Source organism: Mesoplodon densirostris, chromosome 10 (genome assembly GCF_025265405.1).
Source record: "Mesoplodon densirostris isolate mMesDen1 chromosome 10, mMesDen1 primary haplotype, whole genome shotgun sequence".
NCBI classification, from domain to species: Eukaryota; Metazoa; Chordata; class Mammalia; order Artiodactyla; family Ziphiidae; genus Mesoplodon; species Mesoplodon densirostris.
The window spans coordinates 62456541-62477703 of record NC_082670.1 but is presented as its reverse complement, the minus strand read 5'-3'; the positions used below and the strand labels follow the sequence as shown (position 1 = coordinate 62477703).

At 42.7% G+C, this 21163-nt stretch overlaps 1 protein-coding gene and 1 pseudogene across 4 annotated transcripts in view; one reads left to right on the top strand and one right to left on the bottom strand.

Annotated features, from left to right (window-relative positions):
- The window catches only part of ZNF445 (zinc finger protein 445), a 32568-nt gene extending 18360 nt beyond the window's left edge, over positions 1–14208 (bottom strand). Inside the window, exons 1-2 of one of the 4 annotated variants that reach the window (XM_060110271.1) lie at positions 14122–14195; positions 12081–12173 (exon numbers count right to left, since the gene is read on the bottom strand). The gene's annotated coding sequence lies outside the window, so the exon portion shown is untranslated. Of the gene's footprint in view, positions 1–10350; positions 10392–12080; positions 12174–14121 lie in introns of those variants that run through there. The other 3 variants (XM_060110272.1, XM_060110273.1, XM_060110274.1) reach the window with 3 other exon arrangements.
- A 3026-nt stretch (positions 14209–17234) lies between these two features.
- Positions 17235–17591, top strand: LOC132497937 (transmembrane protein 14C-like; annotated as a pseudogene).
- The last annotated feature ends 3572 nt before the right edge of the window (positions 17592–21163 follow it).

Below are 21163 nucleotides of genomic sequence, written 5' to 3'. Positions count from 1 at the left end.
TAAAATACCTAGGAATATACTTACCCAAGGAGGTGAAAGACCTATATACTCTGAAAACTATAAAACATTATTGAGGAACTTCCCTGGTGGTGCAGTGATTAAGAATCCACCTGCCAATGCAGGTGACACGGGTTCAAGCCCTGGTCCAGGAAGATCCCACATGCTGTGGAGCAACTAAGCCCGTGCGCCACAACTACTGAGCCTGCGCTCTAGAGCCCGCATGCCACAACTACTGAAGCCCCACGGGCCTAGATCCCATGCTCCACAACAAGAGAAGCCGCTGCAATGAGAAGCCCGTGCACCGCAACAAAGAGTAGCCCCCACTCGCCACAACTAGAGAAAGCCTGCACACAGCAACAAAGACCCAACACAGCCAGTAAATTAATTTTTAAAAAAACATTATTGAAGAAAACTGAAGATGAAACAAAGAAATGGAAAGAAATCCTGTGGTTATGGATTGGAAGAATTAATACTGTTAAAATGTCCATACTACCTAAAGCAAGCTACATATTTAATGCAATCCCTATCAAAAAGCCCACAGCATTTTTCAGAGAACTAAAACAAATAATCCTAAAATTTATATGAAACTACAGAAGATCCCAAATAGCTAAGGTGATCTTGAGAAAAAAGAACAAAGTTGGAGATATGCTCCTTGACTTAAGACTATACTACAAAGCTACAGTAATCAAAACAGTATGGTGCTGCACACGTGTGCACACACACACACATACAAGACACATAAATCAGTGGAACAGAATAGAGAGTCCAGAAATAAACCCACACATTTATGATCAAATAATCTACAGCAAAGGAGGCAAGAATATACAATGTAAAAAAAGACAGTCTCTTCAATAAGTGGTGCTGGGAAAACTGGACAGCTACATGTAAAAGAATGAAAATTAGAAAATTTTCTCACACCATACACAATAATAGACTCAAAATGAAGTAAAGATTAAACTCAAAATGGATTAAAGACCTAAATGTAAGATCAGAAACCATAAAACTCCTAGAAGAAAACATAGGAAGAACACTCTTTGACATAAATCATTGCAATATTTTTTTGGATCTGTCTCCTAAGGCAAAGGAAACAAAAGCAAAAATAAACAAATGGTACCTAATTAAACATAGAAGCTTTTGCACAGCAAAGGAAACCACTGACAAAATGAAAAGAAAATCTACTAAATGGAAGAAAATATTTGCAAACAATATTACCGATAAAGGGTTAAAATCCAAAATATATGAACAGCTCACACAACTCAATGTCAAAAAACCAAACAACCAAACTAAAAAATGGGCAGAATCCCTGATAGGCATTTTTCCAAAGAAGACATATAGACAGCCAACAGGCACATGAAAAGATGTTCAACACTGCTAATCATCAGAAAAATGCACATTAAAGCCACAGTGAGATATCACCTCACATGTCAGAACGGTTATCATCAAAAAGATAACAAATAACAAATGTTGGTGAGGATGTGGAACCCTAGTACGCTGTTAGTGGGAATGTAAATTCGTGCAGCCACCATGGAAAACAGTATGAAGGTTCCTCAAAAAACTAAAAATAGAACCATCATATAATCCAGCAATTCCACTCCTGGGTATATACCTAAAGAAAACAAAAACACTAATTTGAAAAGATACATGCACCCCAGTGCTCATAACAGCATTATGTACAACAGCCAAGACATGGAAGCAAGCTAAGTGTCCATCAACAAATGAAAGGATAAAGAAGATGTGGAGTATTGCTCAGCCATAAATAAGAATGAAATTTTGCCATTTGCAACATGGCTGGACCTGGAGGGTATTATGCTTAGTGAAATAAATCAGAAAAAGAAAGACAAATACTGTATGTTATCACTTAAATATGCAATCTAAAAAATGAAACAGGGACTTCCCTGGCAGTCCAGTGGTTAAGACTCCAAGCTTCCAATGCAGGGGGCGTGGGTTCAATCCCTGGTAAGGGAACTAAGATCCCACATGCTGTGTGGCATGGCCAAATAAATAAATTAATTAAAATTTAACATGAAACAAACAAATGAATATAACAAAACAGGAACAGAGAAAACGTTTGTGGTTACCAATGGGGAGAGGGAAGGGAGGAGGGGCACAACAGGGGTAGAGGATTAAGAGGTACAAACTACTATGTATGAAATAAATAAGCTACAAGCATATATTGTCCAGCACAGGGACTACAGCAATATTTTACAGTAACTTTGAGTGAGTATAATCTATTAAAAAATTGAATCACTAAAACTAAAAAGCGTAAGCTGGGAGAATAGATTTCATAACTTAACTTTATAAAAAAGCAGCAGTCATCAAGACAGTGTGGTGCTGGCATAAGGACAGACGTACAGATCAATGAAACAGAATTAAGAGTCCAAAAATTGTCTATGGTCAATTTATTTTTAACGAGTGTGCCAAGAGCACACAAAGAGAGGAAGAACAGTCTTTTCAACAAGTGGTACTTGGACAACTATATGTCTACATGAATAAGAATGAAGTTGGACCCCTACATAATACAATATACAAAAATTAACTCAAAATGGATCAAAGACCCAAATGTAAGCTAAAACTATAATATTCTTATCATAATATGTAAGCGTAATACTTTGTGACAATGGATTAGTCAATGGATTCTACCAAATGCATACTACATGCAAAAAAAAGAAAAAATAGATAAATTGGACTTCACCTAAATTAAAACTCTGTACTTCAAAGGTCTCATGAAGAAAGTGAAAAGACAACCCACAGAGAGGGAAAAAAAAATTTACAAATCACATACCTTATAAGGGACTTGTCACTAGAAAATATAAATAACTTACAATTCAATAATAAAAGACAACACAATTAAAATTAGACAAAGCATCTTAACAGACATTTCTCCAAAGAAAATATAAAGATGGCTGAAAAACACATAGGATCCTCAACAGCATTAGTCATCAGGGAAAAGCACATCAACACCACAGTAAGATACCACTTCACATCCACTAGGATGGCTAGAATCAAGCAGTCAGAAAATAACATATGTTGATAAGGATGTAGAGATAAATACTGGAACATTCATACACTGCTGGTGGAAATGTAAATTGTGCAGCCACACTGGAAAACAGTCACGCATAATTAAGTTAAACGTACAGTTACTACTTGCAACTCCATTCCTAGATAGACGGTTACAACCATCCTTCAGTACCTGCAGGGGATCACACAAAAAACAAGTTCTAGCTAAAGATTTAACTTCAAAAACAAACAGGGACTTCCCTGGCAGTCCAGTGGCTAAAACTCCATGCTCCCAATGCATGGGGGCTGGGTTCGATCCCTGGTCAGGAAACTAGATCCCACATGCCACAACTAAGAGTTCGCATACCGCGACTAAAGATCCTGTGTGCCACAACAAAGACCTGACGCAGCCAAATAAATAAATAAATAAATATTAAAACAAACAAAAAAGAGTAAGAACCCTGGGGTAGGCAAGGATTTCTTAAGAAAACAAAGGAAAAAGGGTGATATATGACTATGTCAGTATTTTAAAACCTCTTGTCCAAAAAAAAAAAAAGAACAAAAGCACAAACCACTGGACAGAAGTGTAAATGTGTATAGCCACTAGGAAAAGTAGTTTCAAAGTCTGCAGTGAAGCTAAAAAGTCATATTACCTATGCCCCTGAAATTTCAGTTCTAGGAAGCTCCCTGGAAAAACACTTGCACAGGTATTCAGGCATTTACACAGGTGTTCACTAGAGTACTTTGTAATAACACAATATTGGAAATGACCTACTTGCCCATCAATACACCTAAATAAAAGTGTAGCACTTTATAGGATGAAATACCACACAACAATTTAAAAGACTGTACAAGACCTTTAAGAAACAATACAATTGTTTCACTGTTCACTGGGTGGTCAAGCTATGCAGCCAAGGTTAAAAAGCAGATCAGTGCCACCCACAGAAGAGACCAGAGCTTAATTCTAAGTTCCTGAGAACAGACAACACACACACTAGGCTCAAGTGATACAGTATTCACTTAGAGCAAGAGAAGAAAATAGAGTGTACAAGATTGAACCCCCTGCAATCTATTGGTCCCCCATGACCAATGGATCCACTTCACAGCCAAAGCCATGCAGGTGGAACAGATACCAGCACCACCCTTCATGATACAGTAGAAGGACCTTGGCCCCTTACCCATGGGGTCTGAAATACAGAAAGCAAGGGAAGGCCTGGGGGCCATTGACACATGCACCTAAGAAGAAAAAAGGGGGGCTTCCCTGGTGGCACAGTGGTTAACAATCCACCTGCCAATGCAGGGGACATGGGTTCGAGCCCTGGTCTGGGAAGATCCCACATACCGCAGAGCAACTAAGCCCGTGCGTCACAACTACTGAGCCTGCACTCTAGAGCCTGCGAGCCACAACTACTGGGCCCGCATGCCACAACTACGGAAGCCCACATGCCTAGGGCCCGTGCTCAGCAACAAGAGAAGCCCACGCACCACAACGAAGAGTATCCCCCACTCACCTCAACCAGAGAAAAGCCTGCGTGCAGCAACAAAGACCCAAAACAGCCAAAAATAAAATAAAATATTTTTTTAAAAAACATAATTCTCCAAAAAAAAAAAAAGAAGAAAAAAGGGGTATACATTAAGCACTGAACAGGTAAAGATAGTCCCTCAAAAGGCTGTAAGCACACCACAGGCTATGAGGGCTCTTGATTTCTTTGCAAGAAAATGTCCTCAGCCAGGGCTACTCTTGCAGAGTTATGCTAGAGAGAAGCAGCTGCGCCTGACTGCTTTTCCCAACAGTATCAAAAATGTATGCTAAGTTAAAAAGAACTTAAGTATAATTGGAGAAAAAACCTAAAATCATATTTATGTGTAAATTTCTTAGGTGTGATGTACATAAAAGCACTCGAAAGGTTTTTAAATGGCCTAAAAAGATTGACAAAAACTCCTACTGATGTGGGAGTGGAGAGGTTGGAAATAACAGTTAAAGGGAGACTTTATTTGTAGTGATTTGATTTTTTTAACACAACATTTATGTTCAAGGTCTCTTTTTTTTTAAGATTGTACAATGATGACTGCACATATGCCAAAATGTTAGAAGAGGTTACTCCTGTGTGTTGGAAATATGCCTGCCTGTTATTTTCTTTATATTTTTGTCTTTTCCCAATTTCCCCCCCAAAAAAGTAAATTAAGAGGCAAGTTTTAGAAATTACACTTATAAGCTCACTTATGTCTTAAACAAAATAAAAATAAAGCACAGTTTGCATATGCACAAAAAAGTTCCTAAGCCTTGGCCACCAAAGTGTTTTCAGCAGTTAATCTTCTCTGGCAAGTGGGATTAGAGGGCTTTCCATTCCTATTTTTCTATGTTCCCTGAATTGTACATTATTTTTATAATCAGCAAAGTGATCAATAATTCTTCTTAAAAAACAAAGCAACTGGAATTCCCTGGAGGTCCAGTGGTTAGGACTGGATGCTTTCACTGACCAGGTTCAATCCCTGGTCAGGAAACTAAGGAACTAAGATCCCGCATGCCACGTGGTGCAGCCAATTAAAAAAAAAAAGGTACTGAGTATCAGCTCCCAGGACTGAAAAGGTGGGCACTCAGCAGAATAGGTTACATGTCCTTGAAGGGCAGTTGTATGTAGATGGTGGCTGCAGCTCAAGTAACTGCAAAAGGGAAAAGAAACCCGGCTGACCCTTGTTCTGTTTTAGCCACTGAGTCAACAACCAAACCAAAGAAGGCTGGCTGAATTGAGAACAAGGTAAGACAAAAATTGACAACTGAGGTAGAGAACAAAAGAGAGTAAAATGCTGCCCAAAACCACAACATGCAAAAGAAAAAAGCAAGAAAGAGCATATTAAAACAAAATCAAACCAAGAGTCTACAAAGAAGTATGTATGGCTGTTAGCATAACTGCCACCATCATGGGCCCATTCAATTCCTCCTGTCCCTCCAATGACCCTTCCTATGACTGTACTATGAGGTAAAATCACTTTTCTGTCATCAAGCGCTTACTGTTTTAGGATCGTTAGTTCCAGGTGGCCTCTATGCTCTAACAGTCTCCAAACAATGATGAAGACCTTCACTGACACATTCCCATAGCCCACCAGACTAGTTACCCATTCATAAAACTTGACTTAGAAATGCACTTCCCAGAAAAAAAAAAAAGAAAGAAGAAATGCACTTCCTATTTCCAAGCACATACCCCCATACCTAGGTTAACTATAAAACTGTCCCAGTGGCCCCTCAGTGGTGCGAGTGCAGCTGCAAATGCTTCTAGTTCATCCACCTGATCTCACCATGTGAGTAAATTACCCTCTAATTTAACTGATCCATTGATTATACGGAGCTGCCTGCCTTCTTTTTCAGTCTTAAGCTATCTTCTCAGTTCAACGGGCACTTTTCATTCCCTCCATCCTCCAACTGAAGTATGAGGTAGACTGCAGACCTTGGCACCTGTTGTAAAGTGGCCCCATTACTCAGTGGACCAAGTCACAGATGATGGTCATCTTCCCCTGAAAGGGTGGAACCTTCCACCTCCCACCACTGTTAAGAAAATTTAAAGAAACCATAACTTCAACCAGAAGCCATCATCACCTACAAACATCTCCTGAACTCAGCAAGTACTGCTAGGACTGTCCAAAAAGATGACTGTAAACTGAGATGGGATGAAGAAAGCATGCCATCTATGTGGCTGGACCACACTGACTTCACTTTGTCAGCTCTATCTTAGGCCCACAGTCCCCTTTCTGAGCTTTAGCCTACTCACAAGGAATGAATCCAAGCCAGATAAGTTCCCTATCAACTCTTACTCTTGCCTTCATCTGATACGAAAACTGGAAGAATGCATTTTGCTAGTCCAGATGGTTAATGGTCCATGAGGAATAATGTTCATGAGACCTCAGAAGGGAGGAGAAACCCCCAGTTCCCACTGGCACGAATGTGCTTCTCGCTTAGTAGTCAGATTCTATCTTTAGCTTTGGTCCCTTTAAATTCCCCCATGCCGGGGCTTCCCTGGTGGTGCAGTGGTTAAGAATCCGCCTGCCAATACAGGGGACACGGGTTTGAGCCCTGGGCCAGGAAGATCCCACACGCTGCAGAGCAACTAAGTCTGTGTGCCACAACTACTGAGCCTGTGCTCTAGAGCCCGTGCTCTGCAACAAGAGAAGCCACCACAATGAGAAGCCCGCGCACTACAACGAAGAGTAGCCCTGGCTCTCCGCAACTAGAGTAAGCCTGCGCACAGCAACAAAGACCCAGTGCAGCCAAAAATAAATAAATAAAATAAATAAACAAGAAAACATTTTTTTAAATAAATAAATTCTCCCACGCCCCTTCTGGCAGCACAGGGTTCAGTTGCAAATGCCTCTGGTGGTTGTCCACCCGTACTGCCCCCTATGTAAGTACCCACAATAAACGTCATAATTACACTTCATGGAGTTGCCTGCTTCACTTTTTGGTCTCAAAGTTTCTTCTCAGTTCAGAGGCTATTATTCAATATCCCCACCATCATCCAGATAAAAGAAACTGCAGTGCTGCTACAAGGGGATGGAGAATCAGTTGAAGAACTACTTTGGGATCATGCGTGCTGACGAAGCTGCTGAAGTTTTGGCAGAGAAATGAAGCTTTGCTGCGAAAGAAGGGGGTGGGGTAAGGAAAATAAGTACACAGAGAAAACAAAAGCAAAGGAAAACTGAGAAGTGATAAGGTACATAACTGAAGGCCTATAAAAAGAGACTTGAAGACACAACAACAAGAGGAGGCTGATGAGGAAAGGTGCTTCGGGAGCGGCAGGGGCAGGCTCCAGCCTTGCTGAGCCGCAGCAGCACCAACGGGAGCTGCTCAGGAGGGAGCTGAGAGTCAGAGAAAGAGGTGAGAGACTTTCCCAGCCAAACTTGCAGAACAGACTGGGGAAGAGAAGGACACTCAGGTGCAGAGAAATCCGGGAGTGAGACACAACAGAATCAACTGGAGACCAGAGAGAAATATTTTGAAGAAACGCACCCAGTGGGAAATGTAAATGGCACTGACCTGTCTCCGGAAATTGAGACCCACAGGGAAGTCAGCACCAAACATAAGCCTCCAAGCCGACCTGTTCTGAAGCAGCTGCTGCAGAAATGTCCAAAGAGGTCAGTGAAGTACTTGTAAAGAGGTGATGAGAAGACAAGACCAACAGAAAAATGAGGGCAACTGCCTGTGTATATGGCAAAAGATTCCAGCCCTCTGAGCCCAGCCCCTGCAACTATGAACATGGATAAAAGTTAGTGACTTCCTGGGACTTCCCCGGTGGTCCAGTGTTAAAGAATCCGCCTTCCAATGCAGGGGACGATGGTTCAATCCCTGGTCAAGGAACTAAGGTCTCACATGCCGTGAGGCAACTAAGCCCGCACGCCACAACTAGAGAGCCCATGCGCCATGGAGCCAGAGCGCCACAACTAGAGAGAAGCCCGTGCACCACAATTCCTACATGCTGAGACAAAGATCCCACATGTCACAACTAAGACCCGACACAGCCAAAAAAAAATTTTAAAAGAAAACCATTCCTTTAAAAAAAAAAAAGTTAATGACCTCTTGGGCCTTTCGAAGTCTGAATGAAAGCCCCACAGCATAGTAAAGAGATGGAGCCAGTGAGCTGAAACTGCCCAATTAAATTCAGGTATCCTAATGCCTCAGGGTTCCTTCCAGGTCCCAATTAGCTTCTGAGGACAGAAGAAAAGCTTCATTCATCAACTTGTTAAGATTATACCACAAATGGGAGCCCCCAGGCCTGGGGAGCAACCTGAGATGGAACAGGCCTCTTCTCACCCAGAGCTTCATCCCTCCGCCCAGTTTCATTCCCAAATGAAAATGGCTTTCAAAAGAACAGGGGAGGACTTCCCTGGTGGCACAGTGGTTAAGAATCCGCCTGCCAATGCAGGAGACACGGGTTCGAGCCCTAGTCTGGGAAGATCCCACATGCCGCGGAGCAACTAGGCCTGTGTGCTACAACTACTGAACCTGTGCTCTAGAGCCTGCGAGCCACAACTACTGAGCCCACACGCCTAGAGCCCGTGCTCCACAAGGAGACGCCAGTGAGATGAGAGGCCCGCCCACCGCAATGAAGAGTAGCCCCCGCCCACCACAACTAGAGAAAGCCTGCGCGAAGCAACGAAGACCGCAGCCAAAGTAAATAAATAAATTTATTAAAAAAAAAAAAAAAAAAGAACAGGGGAAATCCCAAGCAAGCATATGGGCATTTTTCAGGGACATTTTCTTCTTTCTGTCATTTTGCTCTATCATCTTATATGCAATGTAATTTTTTTTTGCATTTTATATATCAAATAGTGATACACACATGATACATATATACAAGATATCTATATTTATCTATCTATATCTATATATTATTTATTAAATGTGATAGTCACAAGGGAATGCAAAAAAGAAATAACTTACTTTTCTCCACGGATGACCAAACAGACTTTCTGGGATATTCCTTGTCCCTGAATTAATCTTGATCTCAGATCTCTTGGTAGTTCCACCCATTTTTTAAGATAATAAAAAACCGGGACTTCCCTGATGGGCCAGTAGCTAAGACTCTGCACTCCCAATGCAAGGGGCCCAAGATCGATCCCTGGTCAGGGAACTAGATCCCGCATGCCGCAACTAAAGATCCTGTGTGCTGCAACTAAAAAGGTGCGGCAACAAAGATCCTGTGTGCTGCAACTAAGACCTGAGGCGGCCAAATAGATAAATAAATAGTTCTTTAAAAAGATAATAAAAAACCCAGTCTAACTTAATACCAAAACTTCAATCTCTCAACTAGTTCAAATCTTCTCCCTTACCCCTAGCTCAGGCTGGATTCTTGCTTCTGTGAAGCGGCAGTGAGGAAGATGAGAAGGGATGGGGTGAGTAGTGATGTAGTATCATCTATTCTTTCACTGTTTTTCTATCTTGTTCTGCTTGCCTTCCTCACTTTCTTGCTGCTTCTGATTCTTCCAGTGTCAGAGCAGGGAAAAGAAACAAGAGGCAACCAGGCAAAACCTGATGCTGTCTGGCGTTCTTTCCTGGCTCTTATATGCTGTCTGTTACGGCAGACATCCAACTGCTGCTAGCTCCTCTTGAGAATGCATTTGTAGATTCTTCGTTGGCACCCCTACCCCAGGCACCTTGGTGCAGTGGCCTTTTATAGTCCACCTTTTCCTAATTTGAGTGATGCACTTTTGGTTTATCCTTTTAAATTTTTCTCTTACCTCCTTTTCAAAGGATTTATATTTGGGGTCGTTTCCTTCGCCAGGTACCCTGAAAGGGGATTCTTTTAAGGCAGCTTCAGCCTACTTACATCTATGGTATCACTTGACTTATGGAAAACTTACCCTCTTGCCCCACATCTGTGGAAGTGTACTTTACTCCCATCACAATCTTCTCTTCTTATTCTGATGTCAGGGGAATTCTAGCAGCCTCTGATTTTATGGCGTATTCCCCAAACTCTTGTAGGACTATATCATATTCTCAGAATTCTTTTGTAATAGAAGTGGATGTGGTGCTGGCTGGGCTGATGAGTTAGTTTCCTTAGGTCAACAAGCATCCAGTCAGAAAATAACACGGCAGAGTCTTCTTATGCAAGCCTCCTTTAATCTTCTCAAAGGACTTTATTACTGCCTTCCTCACTCCCTACTCTTGCACTTGGGTTGGCACCTGGGAAGATAGCATCCCCTGCTATATTAGGAAGAGGAAATGCTGGCTCACTCTCAGGCCAACCAACACTCTTCATATAAATAAATATTCACACATAGGCTCAAGTTGGGGGGTGACTAAGATTCACAGGCCCAATTTTGTTTACCTTTTAATAAGTCATGTGAAAATGTGTCTCTCTAAAAATGGTTAGAATGTTTTGACACTTACCATTCATCATTTCTGTTTAGGGTTTCAGCCCACTCCGAGTACAGGACCAATCCCATTTAACATCTTCTTACACAAAAATTTGTACATGATAATATGAATATGGAATAAAGTAACAGCCAGATCCTTAATAGTGATTTTCAGGATGGAGGATGGAGAGGTGAGAGAAAAGGAAAAAAGAGAAAAGTGCATATACAATAAGGACAGTATTTTAGAACACTCTCTAAATACACATTTGACTGTGTCGTTATACAGACATGGAGAGATGAAAGAAAGGAACGGCAGCAGCAAAATGTTTATGTGGTTATCTCAGGATGTTGTGACTTCAGATGATTTATATTTGCTTCTTTATACTGTTCTTTATGATAGTATTTCAAATACATTTTTATATGATCTGGTAAAAACTACAGAGCTGCATTTGTAAAAAAAATACAAGCTTTGGAAAGCTTAAAGAAAATGAAACAGATATCTTACTTTCAGAACTTTTCAGAGCCTGGTAATATATTAATTGGGAATCTCCAAGAGTATCTGCCAATAGAATGGCACTATAGTATTCCCCATTTTTCAGTATGACACATCTTTAAGAAATGCTATGTCAACAGATGTGTCAAAGAAGGATTATTTTAAAATTATATCTAAGTCATTGGTGTTCTATGAATTTATGAATTTCTGTTTTCTTTCTTACATACCTTTTAGGTTACATACCTTTTAGGTAATATATTCAGAAATTTCAATGATGTGCCTATTGTTCCCTTTTTCCCCAACTACAGTGTAAACTTCGTAAGATTAGGAATCTGAGCTGCCATATTTAGTAAAATAGGTCCCCATTACCTGACACACAACAGGTAATCAATAAATATTTGCTCATGCAAGAGGGAGGGGATATGGGGACACATGTATACATATAGCTGATTCACCCTGTTACACAGCAGAAAGCAACACAACATTGCAAAGCAATATGCAATGTAATTTTGATTCCTTTTAAAATCCCCATTAAGTAATCTCTTGTTCTCATCTTTTTCCTGCCAGTGAGAGGGTACATAAGGTTTATTTTATACACTAATAATAAACAAGTTTCTAAGACAATTGCCACTAAAGAAAGATTGCTTCTAGTACACATTTAAAATGTTAAAATAATATTTATACCAATTTGCCAATTAAGAAATGAGCTCAACCTAGTGCCCAAAATTTGGTTTCTCAATACCATTCTACAATAAACGAAACCAGGAATCCTTGCAGAAATGGTTGATTCCAGGGCTGGGGGAGGTGAAAATACAAGATGAGTAGCTTGTGGTGCCTGAAAATCAGAAAAAGACACAAAAAAGGAAGGGAGCATGTAAGGGGAAACAGGAGCCAACTTGAAAGAGTTCCCAATGGCCAAAGTCAGAATAATTTAGTGACTGCCCTGGTGGCGCAGTGGATAAGACTCTGCGCTCCCAATGCAGGGGGCTGGGGTTCGATCCCTGGTCAGGGAACTAGATCCCACATTCATGCCACAACTAAGAGTTTGCATGCCACAACTAAGGAGCTGGCGAGCTGCAACTAAGGAGCCCGCCTGCCACAACTAAGGAGCCCACGAGCCGCAACTAAGACCCCACACAACCAAAACCAAAAAGAGTAGTATACCAGTAAGAAGACATATCGATATCATCCTCAATCTAAGCAGGAGAACATCTGACAAAACCAAATCGAGAGGGTCACTCTAAAATTACAAATACTTCAAAAGTGTCAAAATCATGAAAAACAAGTAAAACTGAGGAACTGTCACAGACTAAAGGAGACTAGAAGACATGACAACTAAATGGAATGAGGGATTGTAGACTGGCTCCTGGAACAGAAAAAGAACATTAGCGAGACAGTGATGAACTCTGGATAAGTCAGCAGTTTAATTAATAGTACTGGACCCCTGCAAATTTCTTAAGTTTGATGACTGTACTGTAGTTATGCAAGACATTACCCTTAGGTAAACCAGGTAAAGATATAAGGGAACTCTGTAAAGTTCTGACACGCTCTGTGTGTCTGCAATTATTCAAAATAAAAAGGGTTTTTTTGTTTTTGTGGTACGAGGGCCTCTCACTCTTGTGGCCTCTCCTGTTGCGGAGCACAGGCTCCGGACATGCAGGCTCAGCGGCCATGGCTCACGGGCCCAGCTGCTCCGTGGCATGTGGGATCTTCCCGGACTGGGGCACGAACCCGTGTCCCCTGCATCGGCAGGCGGACTCTCAACCACTGCGCCACACTTTTAAGAAGGTGAACATTCTCTGATTTCTTAGGCCAATGTAAGTGAGAAGACAGTAGGGTGGTTTTAGGTTACAGCTTTACCTTGTGTTTAAAAACTGTATTTTATATAGTACTCTTTCATTCTGAAAACAAACAATCAACCTAATACACATCACTTGTTGAGCATTTACAGCTTCGTGTAATGTGTACTATGGAAAATAAACTGCAAACAAAATGTTTTTTTTTAAATTATACTTGCAAAAATATGTCTCAGTGGTGTCACACTGCTGGCCCTAATTTTAACCAATATATGAACAAATGCATTCCACAGTTGAAGACGATATAATTTTCAAAAAGCAATAATATGCATGTACATAATGCCACTGAATTATACACTTTAAAATGGATTAAATGATCAATTTTTATGTATCGTGTGGTAAATGTTATGTGCATTTTTTCACAATAATACTAAAAAAAGCTTTTTAAAAGCAACAGTATACAAATACGGAATCATGTTGTACACCTAAAACCACTATGTTGTTCTATGTGGATTACACCTCAATTTAATTAAAAATAAAATATATGGATTATATATCTTTAAAAACCAGTAAAATAATCCCACTTCTTAAAAAAATATATTTGTACATGTATAAGAGTTTGCATAATCGTGCACAAATTTTAAAAGGTCAGGAAGCCTCCGAACGAAAACAACGGATTGCGGGTACTTTCACTTTTTTAACGCTCACCCGCGTCATCTAATTACCTGTAATGAATACGCTTTGTTTGCATAATTGGGAGAAGTGATAAAACACAGAAACCATTACTCCAAATTCACGCCCCGGGCAGCGAAGCGCAGGCAGATACGCCCTCACCGCGGCGGCTGGGCTCCCAGGCCAGACCCCAGCCCGGGCGCAGCCTCCAGGCCGAGCCTCACCCGCCGCCCGCCGGGAACCCCGCGCCCCCACGACAACCCACGTCGCCCCGCTCCCCCCCACGCCGCCCCGCCGCCCCGCCGTCCCACTCACCGACTCCCGCGGCCGCGAGCCCCTAGGTCCCCTGACCACACGACCCAGGCCGCGCCAGTAGCCCCGCGCCCGGCTCTCCGCTGGCCCGTATCGCGCAAGCGCGTCACCGCCCCGGGCCTCTCGGCCTCTCTAGGAAGCTGGGAGGGCCAACGTCTCGGCTTCTCCCGGGACCAAGTGCCCTGCTGGACGACCTCTGAGCCCAGCCCAAGAGGTGGTCCCCACACACCCCACCTAACCCACTGGGCGCCTGCCTTCTTTTGGTACCCCAGAGCTCCATCCGTCTTATCCTGTTTTCCTACACCCTTCCCCATGTGTGTGCAGGGCATCCCTCCAGGGCTCCCTCCCGGGCTCCCTTCCCCCAGGGAAGAACGGGATCAAAGCCAGGGGTCAAATCAGGGACCAGCAAGATCTAGATGACCAGCCTGGCCAGGAGGAGCTGTAAAGGGGGCCACTCATTACCCTCTGGGGCCCCGTTCAAGGAGGGGAACCAAATCCTAAGGAAGGCTCCGTTCAGGACAGTCCCTTCCCCCATCACCACCACAACCAGGGATACTTGCTCATTCCCAGTCCACAGGCACACAAAATTTTTCCTTACCACAGCTTTCAGCTGTTTTCTCCCGTTAACAAAATTCAACTGAGTAAATTTTAAAGCTCTTTTGGCTTTAATTAGCAATTCATTGTGGTGCTCCAAGGACAAGGGACAAGATAAACTCAAAGGGCCAACATCGAGGTACAGGGAGTTACCGGACTCTTATCACTCTGTCACGTAGCAACCATCACAATATCCCTGATCCCTCCCAAGTAGCATGCCCTGTCCCTTTCCCAACCCATATAAGGAAAGGTATTTGCCCCTGTTCTCCTGCTCTGCACACTGGAAGTATGCATACCCTGCCCAATCAGCAGGTGACTGGTAACTTCCTTTGTTCCCTGGATATAAAAACAGACCAGTAACCCTTGCTCCGGGTCGGCTCTCCCTGATTATCAGGAAGCCGGCCTGCTCTTCTGGCAGCGACCCTTCCCTTTAATAAATTCTATCTTCTTTACATTCTGCCTTGTATCTGGAAATTCTTTCCCAACCCGCGTTGGGACCATGACATTCCTGAGTCAGACTGCATCCAGTTTAGCAGGTAGAGAGGAGCTCTGAAGAGTATACAAAGCAAGAGGTTTTATAGGCAGAAGGGAATAGAAATGAAGGACCATTGGGACAATTTTTTTATAGTTAACCTAGGATATGGGGGTAGGTGCATTCGTAACTTAAGATTTATGAACGGGTAACTAGTCTCATGGGTGCTGGGAATACGTCAGGGAAGGTTTTCATCATTGTTTGGGGACTAACAGAGCATAGAGGCTACCTGGACCTAATGATTATTAAACGATATTTATTAACTAAAAAGCCCTTGATGACAGAGAAGTGATTCACTGCACGGTACAGTACAGAAGTGGTTCACTGCACAGTACAGTCCTGGGTAGGGTCAGTGAAAAACAGTAGAAATTGTAAGGGCCCAAGTTGGCATCAGTTATGCTAACAGCCACACACCAGGTCTGGTACAGGGAACGGTTAGCCCCTGGGTGATTTGGTCTAACGTGAGGCCTTGTGTGGCATCGGATTTTAATGGATATTGAGATAATTTGGGAAGAGGTTTAGTTACGTCTATCTGAATATTTATAGGTTCTGCACTTTTTAATCTCCCAATGTCAGTGTTAGAGGTAGCCTGCAGATATTAGGGTAACTGATTAAATTAGGGATTTTTGGCTGGAATTCTTCCTCTTCTATACCAAGGACAGATTGTAGGGCACATAAAAAGATATCCTTTCCAGTGGTTAGGACTCTGTGTTTCCATTGCCGAGGGCCTGGGTTCGACCCCTGGTCAGATACCTAAGATCCCGCAAGCTGCGCGGCCAAAAAAAAAAAAAAAAAGAGATATCCTTTCAAAGTGCTCAGCTAACAAATGGGACCTAATTAAACTTATAGGCTTTTGCACAGCAAAGGAAACCATAAGCAAAAGGAAAAGACAACCTAAGGACTGTGAGAAAGTATTTGCAAACGATGCGACCAATAGGGCTTAATTTCCAAAATATACAAACATCTCAAAATTTGGTCAGACCTGTGACTTCTCATCTATTTTCTGCCTTTTAATCAATCCACTTATCTCAGGAGAAAATACATTTACCAATAAGGCAGTTAGAGCAGGTTGGGCAGCATCATCTATTGTATGGAAATCAGAATGCCGTAGGAAGATAGCTTCCAGATGGGCTTTAAAGTCTGCCCTAAATTCATCTTTCTTTTGTTTGCAGGTGTGAATGATAGAGCAACCACTGCAGGCAGGGAAAACCTTGAGAAGAGATTTTAAAAGATCCACTGCTATTTTGCGAGCTTTTTCTGGTCCACAAGGGGACCATGTTGGAGATCCAGGATCTTGAGTATCATTCTCGGAGTTACACCATTCTGCCTCCTGCATCCATTCTGGGGCTTTCCTACATGTGCACAAGCTGGTGAAGATCTGACAGCCCAGATGAGGACTCTAAATTCTTCAAAATACTTTTGGGGATGCTCCCTGTGTTTAGGAAAAATTCTTTAACTGTGGCCCTTAGTCTGTGACAAAGGACTGAAAGATACCCAAAGGAGATCATTAAAAGTTAAGGGCTTCCCTGGTGGCGCAGGGGTTAAGAATCCGCCTGCCAATGCAGGGGACATGGGTTCCGAGCCCTGGTCTGGGAAGATCCCACGTGCCGCGGAGCAACTAAGCCCGTGCACCGTAACTACTGAGCCTGAGCTCTAGACCCCCAAGAGCCACAACTACTGAGCCTGAGTGCCACAACTACTGAAGCCCACGCACTAATGCCTGTCTTCTGCGACAAGAGAAGCCACCGCAATAAGAAGCCCGTGCACCGCAACGAAGAGTAGCCCCCGCTCAGCGCAACCAGAGAAAGCCCGTGCGCAACGAAGACCCAACGCAGCCAAAAAATTAATTAATTAATTAAATAAAAAAAGTTAGAAGTTAACTTTGGCGACTCTCCACTCCAAGCCATGTGCGCCCTTGTTGGCCAGTGCAGACCTTCGGGAAGGAGGTGCAGGCCTAGTGTAATCTGTCTGGACAGAGTGAAAGAGAACAATGCAGAAGGACTCCAGCCCACTAGTGCCTTTATATTGTATTGGTTTTGGCTACGCAGCACTGGTTGCTTCCGGTGGGATAAGTGGGATCACTGGCTATGCAAAAGCAGGCAGTGTCCCATCTCTGGCTGCCGGGCTCCTCTTCAGTGGTTTAGTGGGCCTGGGTGCCTATCAGGGGTCTCAGGATCCAAGGAACATTTAGGTTTTCTTCATTACATCTGGAACCTTGGCTGGCATTATGGGAATGAGATTCTACCACTCTGGAAAATTTATGCCTGCAGGCTTAATTGCAGGTGCCAGTTTGCTGATGGTCGCCAAACTTGGAATTAGTGTGTTGGGTAAACCCCATCCGTGGTAGTCATGGCCCAGATTGAAATCATGAAGAATTTTTAAACTTCCACTATTTTTAGTGTATTAAGATAAATGAGTACAGCATTTTCACATATTCTGACATTTTATTTAAAACAACACTGAACAAAAACAAACAACAACAACAAAAAACAACACTGAACTTTGCAGAGAAAAAAGTCAGTCATTATCATTACAACCCTAAAGAGGTGGGTAAAGTATAACACAAGAGCTTCTTCCTGTAGTACTCTCATACAGTTTGATTCTTGTGTGTTGGTGTTATCTGTTTTTTCTGTATCTACAGGTAATATCTCCAGGGATAAAATGTTAGGTATCACCACTGGGGCCCCTGAAACCCCGTGTCCTGATCAGAGGAACAGTGTGAAGAAGATCTCTTTATGAGATTTAGGATATCTGTTCTTTTGCTTATCTTAGAGTACAGACCTACTTTGAAATTATGTTAAATGAAATCAATGAAAATAAACTTTACTACAAACAAAAAATAAAAATAAAATAAAAGGTAACTAATAGTCTCTTCAGAGTGAAAAGGCGATTCAGATAGAGGATTAGTAGACTGGGAGTACTCAGGTAAAGGAAGATAGAAGGGAGTGGTAGGAGTCACGTCACTCTTACAGCTTTTGGTTTTGGGTAACTCTTGTGTCTTTAACATTTCATTAGTGCTTTTATTAAAAAAATATTTTGGCCCTGTGGTATGTGAGATCTTAGTTCCCTGACCAGGGATCGAACCCATGTCCTCTGCATTGGCAGCTTAGAATCTTAACCACTGGACCGCCAGGGAAGTCCCTTCATTAGCCTTTTGCAATGAATCTTTCAATGAAGCAATTTTGGAATCTTGAAGCCTTTTGCAGGCTTCTGCATATCAGTTAAAATAATAGGTATCCCATTCTGTTGGTTTGATTTGGGAACACTCGATTACAATTGTACTTTTTGAATGAATGGCCTTGTCTAACTGGAATGTTCCCCATAATGGTCATTGTAAATCTAGGTTGTCTTTAGTAAGATTTTGACATTTTTGTATGTATCTATAGCTTCCAGGACCATAGTTCTTAGATGTAAAATAAGCAGGTGTGCCAGAAGATAGAATACTCAGTTCTTTGGAACTTGAGGGCCCTATTTCTTCAGTGAAGCCTTTGGTCTCTTGGAACCAAATTCATCCCTAACAGGAATGTACCACTGGGTTAGAGATTCTGTGATGTTTTATGTTTTACAGGACATCTCATTGCACAAAAATTTTCTGGAGGTTGGCAGGTGACCTAGTACTGATCTAACCCATTCCCTAACCAATTTATCCTAGAATGGGTGTCTTAGATTAGATGGTGAGCTCAAACAGCTTTTAGGTGCTCAACCTGAACCCATCTTTTGCAACTTTGCCTTCCAAGATTCCCATTAACAATAGATCGATCATGCTTTTACCTTATGTGTATATCAGCAGAAACCAGTAATAACTGAGGAGGAAATAGACCTGTGGATGTCAGCAGTAACCAAAGAAATGGTATCGTGGAGTGGACTGACCAGGAGCTAGGGACTGGTGCTCTGTTAGAGCCTCCTGTCAGTCCAGACTGCCCTGTTAACCCTGGACTGGAAAACCAATGAGAGCAGCAAGCTCAGATGCAAAGGGAGAAGAGCTCAGATCCAAGAGAAACTTACTCATGGCTTTCAGAAGCAGCGAGAAAGAGAACAAAAGTGTTCAGCAGGTGCCAGTGCCTGTGTTTCGCATTGTCCTTGAGGATTTTAGTAGACTCCCTTGGATCCCACTGTCATCACCAAAACTGTTAAAGAACAAAATTCAATTAAGTAAATTAATTTAATTGGCCTTGGGACTTCCCTGGTGGCATAGTGGTTAAGAATCTGCCTGCCAGTGCAGGGGACACGGGTTCGATCCCTGGTCTGGGAAGATCCCACATGCTGTGGAACAACTGAGCCCGTGCACCACAATTACTGAGCCTGCCCTCTAGAGCCTGCGAGCCACAACTACTGAGCCTGTGCACCACAACTACCAAAGCCCGCGCACCTAGAGCCCGTGTTCTGCAACAAGAGAAGCCACCACAATGAGACACCCGTGCACCGCAACGAAGAGTAGCCCCCACTCACCGCAACTAGAGAAAGCTCGATTGTAGCAACGAATACCCAACACAGCCAAAAAAATATTTTAAAAATTAAAAAAATAAATAAAGATCTTATTGGCCTTAATTCAGCAACTCATGAATCAGACAGCACACAATTTAGGAGATAGACATGAGTTCCAAAGAGCTATGCAATGCAAGAGACTTCATAGGCAAAAGGGAGCAGGAAAAAGGAAGTTATACTAGACAAAAAGGATATTGGTCATTGCAAGGTTACCCTCCTTTACAAGGGAATGGCAGGGGTCTATCAGGCAGATTACCTATCTAGTGCTGATCAGGAAATTCCTGAAGGACGGGGACTGGTTTAAAATTCCATTTCTGGCAGGGCCAAAACTTTAAATTAAGTTTGATTTGGGTCACACGGGGCTTAGCATGAGCTAATCCATTTTGGGCCTGTTGTCTCATCTTTAAAACTCCTATAGGTGAGTTCTAACAGGGCTTACCTAGTGGGTGAACAATGGTGCTATCTGCCAGTATGTGGAATTCTGGAGGGGTAAGTTTGCGGGCAGAGAGGCTGCTTGAAGAAGGGCTGAAGTCACATCAGGAGACTGCCCAGTCCCTGTAGGAGCAAATGTCTTCTATCGACAGCATCAGAGAACCTGGAGGGTGTGGAGCCAATGCCATAAAGACCACCTGCTGCCATTGGAGGACACGTGCAAGCTGCTGTGTCAAGGGGCCAGGTGGCTGTCCTGGTTGCCCTCTGGTACATGCATCCTAGTGCCAGGCCCCAGCATGTTGCCAACTGATGTTTCAGTAGGAGGGATGCTCATCCATGCACTGAGGCTCTGTTCCAGTCGTCTGAACCACCCCAGGTTCTTTGTCAATGCCCCAGCCACCAAGGATGGAAAGAGAGAATGGATCCTGGCACCAGAGAGCTATTGATGAGATGGAAGAGAAACCAACGGCACATGAAAACTGAATAACTGAGGAGAGTTCAAGGGGTGACATATAAAATTGTAACTGTTAAGGAAATGGGCCATGAGGTGGCACAAAACGCCAAGGCTAACAATATTTGAAATGGTAAAAACAAAGCAACAGGCCCAAAATGGAGTAGCTCATGCTAAGGGCCAAGCCACCAAAATAAAACTTAACTAAAACTTTTGGGGGAATTTCCTGGTGCTCCAGTGGGTAAGACTCCATGCTCCCAACGCAGGGGGCCCAGGTTCGATTCCTGATTGGGAAACTAGATCCCACATGCATGCCGCAACAAAGAGCCCACATGCTGCAATGAAGAGCCCGCATACCGCAACTAACACCTGCTGCAGACAAAATAAATAAATAAAATTTTTTTTAAAGTTTTGGCGCCTCCAAAAGTGGAATTTTAAACCAGCCCCAGTCCATCAGGAATTTCCTGATCAGCACTAGTTAGGTAATCTGCCTGATAGACCCCTGCCATTCCCTTGTAAAGGAGAGTAACCTTATAACCAACCCGCTTTTT